A 14125-nucleotide genomic window follows, 5' to 3' on the forward strand; every position below is an offset into this window, starting at 1 on the left:
AACGTGTTCATGTAAACTGTTGTCTGGTGAAGAAATAACCTACAGCTGCATGTATTGAAAGAAACTTTCTGTCCACAGTTTGACACAAAACTACAGTTTACTGAAAGTAGTTGAATTCCAGTTCCTCACCTAATAATAAAGACTCAAGTTGTCAATTAACAATACTGTACATTTAAGAAGATATCAATGCTTCTACACCAATTGGCACCATATTCCCTACATAGTGCACTACTTTTTATCAGAGCACATGGGCCCTGGGACACCTTATCTCAAGCCATGTGCTGTTGTTGCTCTACAGTAGCTTGTTAAGGTATGACGGCTGATGGCATAGGACACCTCAGAAGTTTTGAAATTCCACTAACCTTCATGAAGTGCCACAGTGGCACAAAATGACATTTGTTTTTAGATGTATATACGTTGTAGGCCTACATGATTTTGTACAATGGCATGTATCCATACAATGTGACCATATTATATTATGAGAGGTATCAGAAAAAAGAAAATGCATATCTATACATGATTTCTCAGCTTCTTTACTTAATACATTAGGTTACGCATGAGCTTATAACTGAAGTTGTTTTCCATTTGAAATGCTCTACGTAGTTGTTGTGCTTTTTTATTTATTTCTCCGCACACTCCACTGGCTTCCAGTTGAAGCTCGCATCTGCTACAAGACCATGGTGCTTGCCTACGGACCTGTGAGGGGAACGGCACCTCCGTACCTTCAGGCTCTGATCAGTCCCTACACCCAAACAAGGGCACTGCGTTCATCCACCTCTGGCCTGCTGGCCCCCCTAACTCTGCGGAAGCACAGTTCCCGCTCAGCCCAGTCAAAACTGTTCGCTGCTCTAGCACCCCAATGGTGGAACAAGCTCCCTCACGACGCCAGGACAGCGGTGTCAATCACCACCTTCCGGAGACACCTGAAACCCCACCTCTTTAAGGAATACCTGGGATAGGATAAAGTAATCCTTCTAACCCCCCACCCCCCCACCCCCCCCCCCCCAAAAAAAGATATAGATGTATTGTAAAGTGGTTGTTCCACTGGATATCATAAGGTGAATGCACCAATTTGTAAGTCGCTCTGGATAAGAGCGTCTGCTAAATGACGTAAATGTAAATATAAAGGTAATTTAACCAGGTAGGCAAGTTGAGAACAAGTTCTCATTTACAATTGCGACCTGGCCAGATAAAGCAAGCAGTTTGACACATACAACAACACAGAGTTACACATGGAGTAAAACAAACATACAGTCAATAATACAGTAGAAAAATAAGTCTATATACAATGTGAGCAAATGAGGTGAGATAAGGGAGGTAAAGGCAAAAAAGGCCATGGTGTCGAAGTAACTACAATATAGCAAGTAAAACACTGGAATGGTAGATTTGCAGTGGAAGAAAGTGCAAAGTAGAAATAAAAATAATGGGGTGCAAAGGAGCAAAATAAATAAATAAATACAGTAGGGGAAGAGGTAGTGGTTTGGGCTAAATTATAGATGGGCTATGTACAGGTGCAGTAATCTGTGAGCTGCTCTGACAGCTGGTGCTTAAAGCTAGTGAGGGAGATAAGTGTTTCCAGTTTAAGAGATTTTTGTAGTTCGTTCCAGTCATTGGCAGCAGAGAACTGGAAGGAGAGGCGGCCGAAGGAGGAATTGGCTTTGGGGGTGACCAGAGAGATATATCTGTTGGAGCGCGTGCTACAGGTGGGTGCTGCTATGGTGACCAGCGAGCTGAGATAAGGGGGAACTTTACCTAGCAGGGTCTTGTAGATGACCTGGAGCCAGTGGGCCAGCCAACGAGAGCGTACAGGTCGCAGTGGTGGGTAGTATATGGGGCTTTGGTGACAAAACGGATGGCACTGTGATAGACTGCATCCAATTTATTGAGTAGGGTATTGGAGGCTATTTTGTAAATGACATCGCCGAAGTCGAGGATTGGTAGGATGGTCAGTTTTACGAGGGTATGTTTGGCAGCATGAGTGAAGGAGGCTTTGTTGCGAAATAGGAAGCCAATTCTAGATTTAACTTTGGATTGGAGATGTTTGATGTGCTTTTGGAAGGAGAGTTTACAGTCTAACCAGACACCTAGGTATTTGTAGTTGTCCACATATACTAAGTCAGAACCGTCCAGAGTAGTGATGCTGGACGGGCGGGCAGGTGTAGGCAGCGATCGGTTGAAGAGCATGCATTTAGTTTTACTTGTATTTAAGAGCAGTTGGAGGCCACGGAAGGAGAGTTGTATGGCATTGAAGCTCGTCTGGAGGGTAGTTAACACAGTGTCCAAAGAAGGGCCAGAGGTGGATCAGAGACTCACCAGCAGCAAGAGCGACATCATTGATGTATACAAAGAAAAGAGTCGGCCCAAGAATTGAACCCTGTGGCACCCCATAGAGACTGCCAGAGGCCCGGACAACAGGCACTCCGATTTGACACACTGAACTCTATCAGAGAAGTAGTTGGTGAACCAGGCGAGGCAATCATTTGAGAAACCAAGGCTGTTGAGTCTGCCGATGAGGATGTGGTGATTGACAGAGTCGAAAGCCTTGGCCAGGTCAATGAATACGGCTGCACAGTATTGTTTCTTATCGATGGCGGTTAAGATATCGTTTAGAACCTTGAGCGTGGCTGAGGTGCTAAGAACTACACAGCTGTTTTAGCACCTCTGAGAAAGAGCTTACCTGAACCACAAACCATTATTATATACTATATTACATACATTTCACATACGTAGAGTACCAGTCAAAAGTTTAGACACACCTAAACATTCAAGAGTTTTTCATTATTTTTACTATTTTCTATATAGTAGAGTAACACATATGGAACAATTTAGTAACCAAAAAAAGTGTTAAACAAATCAAAATATATTTTATAATTGAGATTCTTCAAAGGAGCCATCCATTACCTTGAAGACAGCTTTGCACTCTCTTGACATTCTCTCAACCAGCTTAATGAGGTAGTCACCTGAAATGCATTTCAGTTAACAGGTGTGCCTTGTTAAAAGTTAATTTGTGGAATTTCTTTCCTTCTTAATGCGTTTGAGCCAATCAGTTGTATTGTGACAAGGTATGGGTGGTATACAGAAGATAGCTCTATTTGGCAAAAGACCAAGTCCATATTATGGCAAGAACAGCTCAAAAAAGCAAAGAGAAACGACAGTCCATCATTACTTTAAGACATGAAGGTCAGTGAATCTGGAAAATTTCAAGAACTTTGAAAGTTTCTTCAAGTGCAGTCGCAAAAATCATCAAACGCTATGATGAAACTCGCACTCATGAGGACCGCTACAGGAAAGGAAGACAAAGAGTTACCTCTGCTATAGAGGATATGTTCATTAGAATTAACTGCACCTCAGATTGCAGCCCAAATAAATGTTTCACAGAGTTCAAGTAACAAACACATCTCAACATCAACAGTTCAGAGGAGACTGCTTAAAGCATCCTTCATAGTAGAATTGCTGCAAAGAAACCACTACTAAAGGTCACCAATAATAAGAAGAAACTGTCACGTCCTGACCATATACTTAGGTTTATTTGTATTATATTTGGTCAGGACGTGGCAGTTATGTTTGGTTATGGTATAGTGGGGTTCTGAGTGTTGGGGTAGGTTCTAGGTTAGGTATTTCTATGTGGAGTTTAGTGAGTGTATGTCTGTTTGGTTAATTGGGGTTGGGACTCTCAGTTGAAGGCAGGTGTTGTCTATCTGCCTTTGATTGAGAGTCCCATATAGTGGGGTGTGTTTGTGTTTGATTTTTGTGGGTAATTGTAATTTTGCACTGTGTTTCATTTCACCTGTGAAACTGTCACCTTTCTCCTTTGCGTGTTTATTTTGTTTTGTCGTTTCCATCTAAAATAAATATGATGTGGAACAGTCAACCTGCTGCGTATTGGTCATCGAGTGATTTCGACATATCTTCCGATGAGGGAGAATATGAGGAACGTGACAGAATTACCCACCAACAACGGACCAAGCAGCAGAGGAAGGAGCAGCACAAGGAGAGGCACCAGGAGAAAAGCATTCTGGAGTCATGGACTTGGGAGGAAATCCTGGATGGGAAAGGTCCATGGGCTCAAGCTGGGGATTATCGCCGCCCGCAGTGGGAGATCGAGGCGGCGACAGCTGAGAGGCGCTGGTATGAGGAGAGGGAGCGCAACGGACACGGGAGGCAGCCCCACAATTTTTTGGGGGGGGGACACACGGGGAGATTGGCGGAGTCAGGTGGTAGACCTAAGCCAACTCCCCGTGCTTACCGGAAGCAGCGTGGTACTGGTAAGACACCGTGTTATGCTGTGGAGCGCACGGTGTCCCCAGTGCGCGTTCAAAGCCCGGTGCGCTACATACCAGCCCGCCGCAAGTGCTATGCGAGTGCAGGCATCGAGCCAGGGCGGATGGTGCCAGCTCAGCGCGTCTGGTCTCCAGTGCGCCTCCTCGGTCCAGGTTATCCTGCGCCGGCGTTGCGCACTGTGTCTCCAGAGCGCTGGGAGGGTCCAGTTCGCCCAATGCCTGCTCTCCGCCCGTGCCGGGCCAAAGTGGGCATTCAGCCTGGAGTGTGGGTAAAGAGTGTCCGTACCAGAACTCCAGTGCTCCCCCACAGCCCGGTTTATCCTGTGCCTCCTCCTCGGACCAGGCCTCCAGTGGGTCTCCCCATCCTGGTTCATCCTGTGCCACCTCCCAGGACCAGGCCTTCAGTGGGTCTCCCCATCCTGGTTCATCCTGTGCCACCTCCCAGGACCAGGCCTCCAGTGGGTCTCCCCATCCTGGTCCGTCCTGTGCCACCTCCCAGGACTAGGCCTCCAGTGGGTCTCGCCAGTCAACAGTCGTCAGAGCTGCCCGCCAGTCAACAGTCGTCAGAGCTGCCCGCCAGTCAACAGTCGTCAGAGCTGCCCGCCAGTCAACAGTCGTCAGAGCTGCCCGCCAGTCAACAGTCGCCAGAGCTGCCCGCCAGTCAACAGTCGCCAGAGTGGCCAGACTGCGCTGAACTGCCGGAGTGGCCAGACTGCGCTGAACTGCCGGAGTGGCCAGACTGCGCTGAACTGCCGGAGTGGCCAGACTGCGCTGAACTGCCGGAGTGGCCAGACTGCGCTGAACTGCCGGAGTGGCCAGACTGCCCTGAACTGCCAGAGTGGCCAGGGACGCCCGCCAGCCCGGTGAGTCCTGTGCCTACGCCTAGGGCCAGGCATCCATCATGTCTCCCCAGCCTGGTGAGTCCTGTGCCTGTGCCCAGGGCCAGGCATCCATCATGTCTCCCCAGCCTGGTGAATCCTGGGTCAGGGCCGTCGGAGGATCCGACACCGGGGTGCGGCCCAGAGGATCCGACACCGGGGTGCGGACCAGAGTATCCGACAACCTCTTGCGACCCGGGACTGAGGGGAGCTGCCTGTGACCCAGAACCGGGTGAGTCTGGTCACAATTCTAAAATAAAGTTGATTAACTATGACTGTGATGATTCTGCCTACAACCCAGAACCGAAGGAGTCTGCTTACAGCCTGGGACCGACGGAGTCGGCCCACGAACCAGAACCAAAGAAGTCTGCCTACTGTCCTAAGCCCAACAGGTCTGTCTACGGTCTGTTGGACAGTAGGCCAGAACCGGAGCCACCTCCAATATAGGTGGGTTGGGGAGGGGGGGTGTAGCACTGTGCCGTCGTTGACGGCAGCCACCCTCCCTTCCCTCCCTTTAGTTAGGAGGTTAATTGTGTGTTGTTTTTTTTTGTTTTTTTTTTTCTGTTGGTTTTGTGCATTCAGTGTATGCACCTTTGGGGGGGGGGGGTAATGTCACGTCCTGACCATATACTTAGGTTTTTTTGTATTATATTTGGTCAGGACGTGGCAGTTATGTTTGGTTATGGTATAGTGGGGTTGTGAGTGTTGGGGTAGGTTCTAGGTTAGGTATTTCTATGTGGAGTTTAGTGAGTTAATGTCTGTTTGGTTAATTGGGGTTGGGACTCTCAGTTGAAGGCAGGTGTCGTCTATCTGCCTTTGATTGAGAGTCCCATATAGTGGGTTGTGTTTGTTTGATTTTTGTGGGTAATTGTGTTTTTGCACTGCGTGTTGTGTGCCTGCAAAACTGTTCCTGTCTTTGTGAGTACCGTTTATTGTTTTCCCTGTGGATGCTTTACTTGTGTTTGGAATTAAACTATGAGTATCCACATTCCCGCTGCGCCTTGGTCCATTCTTGAAGACAAGTGTGACAGAAACTTGCTTAGGCCAAGAAACATGAGCAATGGACATTAGACTGGTGGAAATCTGTCCTTTGGTCTGATGAGTCCAAATTTGAGATTTTTGGTACCAACCACCGTGTCTTTGTGAGACGCAGAGTAGGTGAATTGCTGATGTCCGCATGTGTGGTTCCCATCATGAAGCATGAAGGAGGAGGTGTGATGGTGTGGGGGTGCTTTGCTGTTGACACTGTTGAATTCAACGCACACTTAACCAGCGTGGCTACCACAGCATTCTGCAGCGATTACGCCATCTCATCTGGTTTGCGCTTAGTGGCACTATAATTTGTTTTTCAACAGGACAATGACCCAAAACACACCTCCAGGCTGTGTAAGTGTCATACCCTGATCTGTTTCACCGGTCTTTGTGCTTGTCTCCACCCCCCTCCTGGTGTCGCCCATCATCCCATTATCCTGTGTATTTATACCTGTGTTCTCTGTTTGTCTGTTGCCAGTTTGTCTTGTCTTGTCAGGTCTTACCAGCGTGCTTTCCCGTCTTCCTTATTCTGATGTTCTGTTTCCTAGTTTTCCCGGTTCTGACTATTCTGCCTGCCCTGAACCGAGTCTGCCTGCCGTCCTGTACCTGCCTGACTCTGACCTAATTATGAACCGCTGCCTGCCCTGACCCCGAGCATGCTTGCAGTCCGGTACCTGCCTGACTCAGACCTGATCACGAACCCCTGCCTGTCCTCGACCTGCCCTTTGCCTGCCCCATGTTTACAATAAATCATCTGGGAACTGTACTATCTGCCTCCTGTGTCTACAGTGGGGAGAACAAGTATTTGATACACTGCCGATTTTGCAGGTTTTCCAACTTACAAAGCATGTAGAGGTCTGTAATTTTTTTATCATAGGTACACTTCAACTGTGAGAGACGGAATCTACAACAAAAATCCAGAAAATCACATTGTATGATTTTTTAAGTAATTAATTTGCATTTTATTGCATGACATAAGTATTTGATCACCTACCAAACAGTAAGAATTACGGCTCTTACAGACCTGTTAGTTTTTCTTTAAGAAGCCCCCCTGTTCTCCACTCATTACCTGTATTAACTGCACCTGTTTGAACTCATTACCTGTATAAAAGACACCTGTCCACACACTCAATCAAACAGATTCCAACCTCTCCACAATGGCCAAGACCAGAGAGCTGTGTAAGGACATCAGGGATAAAATTGTAGACCTGCACAAGGCTGGGATGGGCTACAGGACAATAGGCAAGCAGCTTAGTGAGAAGGCAACAACTGTTGGCGCAATTATTAGAAAATGGAAGAAGTTCAAGATGACGGTCAATCACCCTCGGTCTGGGGCTCCATGCAAGATCTCACCTCGTGGGGCATCAATGATCATGAGGAAGGTGAGGGATCAGCCCAGAACTACACGGCAGGACCTGGTCAATGACCTGAAGAGAGCTGGGACCACAGTCTCAAAGAAAACCATTAGTAACACACTCCGCTGTCATGGATTAAAATCCTGCAGCGCACGCAAGGTCCCTCTGCTCAAGCCAGCGCATGTCCAGGCCCGTCTGAAGTTTGCCAATGACCATCTGGATGATCCAGAGGAGGAATGGGAGAAGGTCATGTGGTCTGATGAGACAAAAATAGAGCTTTTTGGTCTAAACTCCACTCGCCGTGTTTGGAGGAGGAAGAAGGATGAGTACAACCCCAAGAACACCATCCCAACCGTGAAGCATGGAGGTGGAAACATCATTCTTTGGGGATGCTTTTCTGCAAAGGGGACAGGACGACTGCACCGTTATCAGAGGTGATCAAAGATGAGCTCACAGCCTGGAAGCTGCCCATGGACCTTGACTTCCTAATAGCCTTGACCATCCGGATCGATGGGTGGCTACAAGAACGTAGGAGGGAGAGGGAATCTGTGCCCAGTTGCTCTCGCTCGCCCTCGAATCCCGTGACGCCCGAAGTCTACATGTCCGAGTGAACCCGATGTAACCCGAGTTCTCTCGGGAATCACAGAGGGCTGCCGACTCACCTCCTTTGGAGCCCATGCAACTGGGCAGGGCTAGACTGTCTCCGGCTGAGCGCATACGCAGACTTAACACCTAGAGCTGTCTTTTTGTGGAGCTACGGGACATTTCTTAGATACCTGCTCATTAAAAACCCAGGCTCATCAAGTAGGTACGAGTACGCTGGTGAGCCGTATGGTGAGTTTCCCATCCTCCATTGCTTGTACATTTCTCCATGCTTCCCTGTTGTGGGGTGACCGGTCCAAATCCGGTCCAAATCTAACTGGGTTTTCATTGACTCATGGGGCCGACGAGAGTTTTATGGACTCTACCCTGGTGTTGGAGCTGGGAATCCCCACACAACCCCTCTCCATTCCCATGGACGTCAGAGCGTTGGAAGGGCACTCTATTGGCAGAGTCGCCCACATTACATTTCCCATTAACCAGAGAGTGTCGGGAAATCACAGTAAAAGTGTGCAGTTCCTGCCCATTGAATCCCCTCATGCACCCGTGGTTTTGGGATTCTCCTGGCTCCAGAGACACAATCCTCTGATCGACTGGGCTACTGGTTCTATCGTGGGTTTGAGCCCGTTTTGCCATCCTCATTGGCTGAAGTCGGCGCTGTCGGCGCTGCCTGCCGCGGGACGTCTTCCTGTGGCTTGGGAGAAGTCCTGAACCTCTCAACCATTCCTGCGGAATACCAGGACCTCCGGGAGGTTTTCAGCAAGGCCTGTGCCACCTCGCTTCTTCCGCATTGGCCCTATGACTGCGCCATCGACCTTCTACCGGGTACTACACCTCCTCGGGGGCAACTTTATTCCCTGTCGGGTCCAGAGACCAAAGCAATGGAAGGGGTTATTGAGGACTCTCTCACTGCTGGGTTTATGCGTCCCTCTTCCTCCCCCGGTGGCGCAGGGTTCTTCTTTGTAGAGAAGAAGGACAAGACCCTGCATCCGTGTATCGACTACTGGGATCTCAATGACATTACGGTTAAAAACCGTTAACCGCTACCACTCATCTCCTCAGCTTTCGAGCGTCTCCAGGGAGCAACCATCTTCTCCAAGTTGGGCCTTCGGAATGCATACCAACATATTTTAAGCAGAGCACCATAGTCCCTGTGCCCAAGAAAGCAAAGGTAACCTGCCTAAATGACTACCGACCTGTAGCCCTCACGTCTGTAGCCATGAAGTGCTTTGAAAGGCTGGTCATGGCTCACATCAACACCATTATCCCAGAAACCCTAGACTCCAATTTGCATACCACCCTAACAGATCCACAGATGATGCAATCTCTATTGCACTCCACACTGTCCTTTCCCACCTGGACAAAAGGAACACCTATGTAAGAATGCTATTCATTGACTACAGCTCAGCGTTCAACACCATAGTGCCCTCGCAGAAAATCACTAAGCTAAGGAACCTGGAACTAAACACCTCCCTCTAAGGACCCTGGAACTAAACACCTCCCTCTGCAACTGGATCCTAGACTTCCTGACGTGCCGCCCCCAGGTGGTAAGGGTAGGTAACAACACATCCGCCATGCTGATACTCAAAACAGGGGCCCCTCAGGAGTGCGTGCTCAGTCCCCTCCTGTACTCCCTGTTCACTCATGACTGCACGGCCAGGCATGACTCCAACACCATCTTTAAGTTTGCCGATGACACAACAGTGGTAGGCCTGATCACCGACAGAGACCTGACCGTGTGGTGCCAGGACAACAACCTCTCCCTCAACGTGATCAAGACAAAGGAGATGATTGTGGACTACAGGAAAAAGAAGACCGAGCACGCCCCCATTCTCATCGACGGAGCTGTAGTGGAGCAGGTTGAGAGCTTCAAGTTCCTTGGTGTCCACATCACCAACAAACTAACATGGTCCAAGCACACCAAGACAGTCGTGAAGAGGGCACGACAAAACCTATTCCTCCTCAGGAGACTGACAAGATTTGGCATGGATCCTCAGATCCTCAAAAGGCTCTACAGCTGCACCATCGAGAGCATCCTGCCTGGTTGCATCATTGCCTGGTATGGCAACTGCTCGGCCTCAGACTGCAAGGCACTACAGAGGGTAGTGCGTACGGCCCAGTACATGACTGGGGTCAAGCTTCCTGCCATCCAGGACCTCTATACCAGGCGGTGTCAGAAGAAGGCCCTAAAAATTGTCAGACTCCAGCCACCCTAGTCATAGACTGTTCTCTCTGCTACCACGTGGTAAGCCAAGTCTAGGTCCAAGAGGCATCTAAACAGCTTCTACCCCAAAGCCATAAGACTCCTGAATATCTGATCAAATGGCTACCCAGACTATTTGCATTGCACCCTCCCCTTTACACCGCTGACTCTCTGTTGTTATCATCTATGCATAGTCACTTTAATAACGCTACCTACATGTACATATTGCCTCAACTAACGGTGCCCCTGCACATTGACTCTGTACCGGTACCCCCCTGTATATAGTCTCGCTATTGTTATTTTACTGCTGCTCTTTAATTACTTGTTACTTTTATTTCTTATTCTTATTCATATTTTTTTTAACTGCATTGTTGGTTAGGGGCTCGTAAGTAAGCATTTCTCTGTAAGGTCTACACCTGTTGTATTCGGCGCATGTAACTAATACAGTTTGATTTGATTTGATCTGATTCGGATACGGGAATGAGTGGAAATGGCTTTTAACACGGCTAGTGGGCACTACGAGTACCTGGTGATGCCTTTCGGACTGACCAACGCTCCCGCAGTGTTCCAGGCCCTGGTCAATGATGTGCTCCGAGACATGTTGAACCGATTTGTGTTTGTCTACTTCAACGACCTCCTCATCTATTCCCGGTCAGCTCAAGAGCACATCCTCCATGGCCGACAGGTCCTCCAGCATCTCCTGGAGAACCAGCTGTCCGTGAAGGTCGGAGAAGTGTGAGTTCCATCGCACTACCATCTCCTTCCTAGGAATCGGTGCAGGGAGTGTTCAGATGGAACCTGACAAGTTGAGAGCGGTTGTGGATTGGCCTCAACCTACGTCCAGAGTGCAACTGCAGCATTTCCTGGGGTTTGCCAAATACTACCGTCGTTTCATCTAGGGTTACAGCACCCTTGCTTCCCCCCTCTCTGCACTCACCTCTCCCAAGGTGCCGTTCATATGCTCTCCAGCAGCTGACCGGGCATTCTCTGATCTCAAGCAGCGATTCAATACAGCCCCCATCTTAATCCATCCGGACCCGTCCCGTCAGTTCATGGTGGAGGTCGACACTTCGGACGTTGGAGTGGGGGCTGTCCTCTCCCAACGCTCTACCCAGGATCAGAAGCTGCATCCCTGCGCCTTCCTTTCCCATCGCCTTAACCCAGCCGAGAGGAACTACGACGTGGGAAATCAAGAATTACTCGCTGTCAAGATGGTGTTGGAGGAGTGGAGGAACTGGTTAGAAGGGGCAGAACAGCCATTTTTGGCATAGATGGACCATAAGAACCTGGAATATCTCCGCACCGCCAATCGTCTCAACTCCAGGCAGGCGACATGGGCCCTGTAATTCACTCATTTACATTTACATTTACGTCATTTAGCAGACGCTCTTATCCAGAGCGACTTACAAATTGGTGCATTCACCTGAAGATATCCAGTGGAACAACCACTTTACAATAGTACATCTATATCTTTTTTTTTGGGGGGGGGGGGGGTTAGAAGGATTACTATATCCTATCCCAGGTATTCCTTAAAGAGGTGGGGTTTCAGGTGTCTACAGAAGGTGGTGATTGACTCCGCTGTCCTGGCATCGTGAGGGAGCTTGTTCCACCATTGGAGTGCCAGAGCAGCGAACAGTTTTGACTGGGCTGAGCGGGAACTGTGATTCCGCAGAGGTAGGGGGGCCAGCAGGCCAGAGGTGGATGAACGCAGTGCCCTTGTTTGGGTGTAGGGCCTGATCAGAGCCTGAAGGTACGGAGGTGCTGTTCCCCTCACAGCTCCGTAGGCAAGCACCATGGTCTTGTAGCAGATGCGAGCTTCAACTGGAAGCCAGTGGAGTGTGCGGAGGAGCGGGGTGACGTGAGAGAACTTGGGAAGGTTGAACACCAGACGGGCAGCGGCGTTCTGGATGAGTTGTAGGGGTTTAATGGCACAGGCAGGGAGCCCCGCCAACAGGGAGTTGCAGTAATCCAGACGGGAGATGACAAGTGCCTGGATTAGGACCTGCGCCGCTTCCTGTGTAAGGCAGGGTCGTACTCTGCGAATGTTGTATAGCATGAACCTACAGGATCGGGTCACCGCCTTGATGTTAGCGGAGAACGACACGGTGTTGTCCACGGTCAAGCCGAGGCTCTTAGCACTCTGGGAGGAGGACACAATGGAGTTGTCCACCGTGATGGCAAGATCATGGAAAGGGCAGTCCTTCCCCGGGAGGAAGAGCAGCTCCGTCTTACCGAGGTTCAGCTTGAGGTGGTGATCCGTCATCCACACTGATATGTCTGCCAGACATGCAGAGATGCGATTCGCCACCTGGTTATCAGAAGGGGGAAAGGAGAAGATGAATTGTGTGTTGTCTGCGTAGCAATGATAGGAGAGACCATGTGAGGATATGACAGAGCCAAGTGACTTGGTGTATAGCGAGAATAGGAGAGGGCGTAGAACTGAGCCCTGGGGGACACCAGTGGTGAGAGCACGTGGTGCGGAGACGGATTCTCGCCACGCCACCTGGTAGGAGTGACCTGTCAGGTACGACGCAATCCAAGAGTGAGCCGCGCCGGGGATACCCAGCTCGGAGAGGATGGAGAGGAGGATCTGATGGTTCACAGTATCAAAGGCAGCAGATAGGTCTAGAAGGATGAGAGCAGAGGAGAGAGAGTTAGCTTTAGCAGTGCGGAGAGCCTCCGTGACACAGAGAAGAGCAGTCTCAGTTGAATGACTCGCTTCCATTTCACTATTTCCTACCGCCCAGGGTCCAAGAATGTGAAACCTGACGTGCTCTCATGTCTGTACAGCCCGTTTTACTACACCCTCGAACCCCGAGACCATCCTCTCTGCACCCTGTCTAGCGGCTGCTATTGTCTGGGGAATCGAGAGTCTGGTCCGCAAGGCACAGTGTTCCCAGCTAACCGGATGTTTGTCCCGGACTCTGCCCGTGCTCCTGTTCTGGAATGGGTACATTCCTTGAGACTCACCTGTCATCATGGCTCCCGTCAGACCAAGGACCGACAATGGTTTTGGTGGCCCACCATGGTTCCTGATGTCTCTGCATTCATTGCCGCCTGTACTGTGTGTGCCCAGAACAAGAATCTGCGGCAAACTCCGGCTGGCCTCCTTCAACCACTTCCTGTCCTTTACCGCCCCTGGTCCCATATATCCTTGGACTTCGTCACGGGCCCCCGTCTGATGGCAACACCACCATCCTTACGGTGGTGGACCGGTTTTCCATTTTATTCTCCTTCCAAAGTTGCCCTCAGCTAAGGAGACGGCCCAGCTCATGGTGCAGCACGTCTTCCGGATCCATGGACTGCCGATCGACATTATCTCAGATCGCGGTCCCCAGTTCTCGTGCCGGTTCTGGAAGGCGTTCTGCACCCTTATTGGGTCATCGGCCAGCCTGTCCTCTGGTTTTCATCCCCAGTCCAACGGCCAGTCTGCGCGAGCCAGTCAGGACCTGGAGACAACTCTTCGCTGCCTCGTCTCCACTAATCCCACCACCTGTCCCGTAAACTGTCCCCCCTATTTTATCAGCCCTTCCCCATCTCCAAGATCCTTAGCCCCTCTGCTATTCGTCTTCCTTTGCTCCGTACCCTTCGTATACATCCCACTTTTCATGTGTCCATAATTAAACCTATATCTCACAGCCCTTTGTCTCCTGTTTCCTAGTTTTCCCGGTTCTGACTATTCTGCCTGCCCTGACCCCGAGCCTGCCTGCCGTCCTGTACCTGCCTGACTATGATCTAATTATGAACCTCTGCCTGACCTGACCCCGAGCCTGCCTG

Source organism: Salmo salar, chromosome 09 (genome assembly GCF_965601325.2).
Source record: "Salmo salar chromosome 09, fSalSal1, whole genome shotgun sequence".
NCBI classification, from domain to species: domain Eukaryota; kingdom Metazoa; phylum Chordata; class Actinopteri; order Salmoniformes; family Salmonidae; genus Salmo; species Salmo salar.